At 47.6% G+C, this 2,459-nt stretch overlaps 1 non-coding gene across 1 annotated transcript; it reads left to right on the top strand.

The window, feature by feature from the left end:
• The first annotated feature begins 801 nt into the window (after window positions 1-801).
• TRNAC-GCA lies at window positions 802-873 on the top strand. The gene has a single exon. It is a non-coding gene; the product is annotated as a tRNA-Cys (tRNA).
• The last annotated feature ends 1,586 nt before the right edge of the window (window positions 874-2,459 follow it).

The raw sequence follows: 2,459 nt of genomic DNA, 5'->3' as shown, positions 1-2,459 counted from the left end.
GTGTCTGTAAGAGCTCACAGGAGGTGGCTCAGAATGGTATCTACAGCCCTTGAGAAAGAACTAAAAGTCCTTGACTATGCGTGATGACTACATTATCATTATTTGGTCTACTTTGCTTTCCTGTTTCCACATTTCTCCTTTCTCTGATTAAACTTATTCTTTGACTAAAGTTTCCCACAGGCGGAAGGCAGGTAGAGGATGTGGGGTTGGGGGCAGGGACCATATTCACTTTTACGGAATACGGAGGCCAGAGAGCTGACGTGGAATCACCGCCTAAACCTCGTCTGAGAGTTAGAAGCGTCCTCTGGCTGAGCAGTTTCCTCGAAGGACACAGTTCTTTGTCCAGTGTTCCACAGCTGTCTCCTCCCCGCTCTCTCGTCCCACCGTCTATGCTCCATGAAGATGGTCCCTCCACAAATCCAGGAGCCTCTGTCTGGGAGGAAAGGGCCGGCTGCCCAGACACAGAACCGCCCGCTCTTGCATCGCCCTGTGTCAGGAAGGGTGGAGCCCGCAGCGTCTCTGAGACCCTGTGCTCCGCGTGGGAGTGTCTGTACTTGACGAACAGCTTGCCAACTGGAGACCATCTCGTCCACTCCAAATCGCCGTTCTCTCAAGTGCTTGACTTGCTGGCATCCCGGTTTGACCTCAAAGCATGGGTTCCTCTTAACTAATTTTGAAGATGAGACTCTAATCTTTATCTTGAGATCATTTTTGTGGTCTTGTGGTACAACAGGAAAATGCTATTATCTTTCAGATTCCACTTTAAGGTAAATTGTTAGAAATATGGTTATGTGTGGAGCTTCCCTGGTGGCTCAGTCGGTAAAGAGTCTGCCTGCAATGCAGGAGACCCAGGTTCGATCCCTGGGTTGGGAAGATCCCCTGGAGAAGGAAGTGGCAGCTCACTCCGGTATTCTTGGTGGGAAATCCTGTGGACAGAGAAGCCTGGCGGGGCTGAAGTCCACGGCGTCTCAAGAGTCGGACACGACTCGGCGACCGAACCACCAGCACCCTGTTTACGTGTGGAGCAAGCAGTGCGTTCTGTTTATGTTTGTTGAGGACACAGGGCTCACACTCCAGCATTTCAGGGGCTGTGCAAGTACCCAGGAATGTTGTTCGCTCCCTTCCTGGACTCATCCCGGGAAGCAGGCAGGACTGCCTGGGCAGCGGCGGGAGGCCGGCCGGGCAGTACCAGTCCCCGTGGCTGCCCTGCCTGCTCGTGGCTCCGCTCAGTGTGGGTCTGTGTTTGCTCGTCCGTGCAGGGAGGGTGCTTTTGTACACGAGCTTTCGAACGTTCTAGCCGCAGGACTCTCCTTTCTGTTGATGACCCAGGAAGCTCTTGCTATCAGGCTGGAGTGGGCTGCTTTGGTCAGCATTAGGCATACTCATGGGATTTCCCACTCACCCCTCCACACCAAGGGGGCATCAGAGCTCACAGGTGAGGCCACTGGACCCAGTGCCTTCTCAGATCCTTCCAAGTGCAAGCATTCTCTGACGCTAATCTCTTGATAGGAAATTAAGCCTCTAAGAAGACACTGGCCGTCATTTCCCCAACACTTGGCATCATCAGACTTTTCAAGACTCTGTCAAGAGCTGGGGGAATAGGATCTCATCTTTGCGTATCTTTGATAAATAATTGTTAACGATCTCTCCATACATGGATGTGTTTCCTCTTTGTCAAAATGCTTATTAATGCTTTCTGCCCAATCTCTCATTGCACTGAGTGTGCTTTTCTTATTTATTTTTAGGTCTTTATATATTCTTTATGAAAATCAAGAATATGTCTTCCCTGAGTTTGTAATTTGACTTTCCACTGTCTTTAAGGTGTCTTTTATAGGAAGTTTTTAATTTAATATTGTCAAGTTCATCCATCTTTTCTTTTATTGCCAGTGCTTTTGTGTCTTACTTTTTTTTCTTACTTTTCCAAGATCTAAGAATATATTAATCTACATTTTTAAGATGAGTTTTGAGGTTTTAATATTTAACTCCTCACTCCACTTTGAGTTTACTTTGTAGAAGGTATAAGAATCCAACTTTATTTTTTGCCATCAGATGATCATTTTTTTTATCCCTTTTGTTGGGGAGTGTCTCTTTTTTCTCTTTTGACAAGGCTTCTCCACCCCGAAGTCCTCCCATGTAACAGGTGCTGACCTGTTTACAGACTCTACCCTATTTCATAGGTTGATTTGCCAAGACACAGCATTATCCCCTGGGCTTGATTGCTACAGCTTCAGAACCAATGTCTAGTTAGCAACCTGCCCCTCTCTGATAGTCTTCTTCACAAGACATCCCTGACCCGTGGCTGTTCCATATAAAAATATCAAGCTTCTTGCACCACCTGTTTGGTATTTTGGTTGAAAGTGCGCGATCATGAGTCTGAGGAGACCTCAGACTGACCTCATGACAGTGTGGTTTGTCCCTCCGCTGACTCAGATCTCCTTTGACGTGTCTCAGTTAAGCGT

The sequence above is a fragment of the Bison bison genome, unplaced genomic scaffold, assembly GCF_000754665.1.
Source record: "Bison bison bison isolate TAMUID 2011002044 unplaced genomic scaffold, Bison_UMD1.0 scf7180017864266, whole genome shotgun sequence".
NCBI lineage: Eukaryota > Metazoa > Chordata > Mammalia > Artiodactyla > Bovidae > Bison > Bison bison.
Note: the sequence above shows the minus strand (reverse complement) of the source record. Positions and strands in the feature narration are given on the sequence as shown.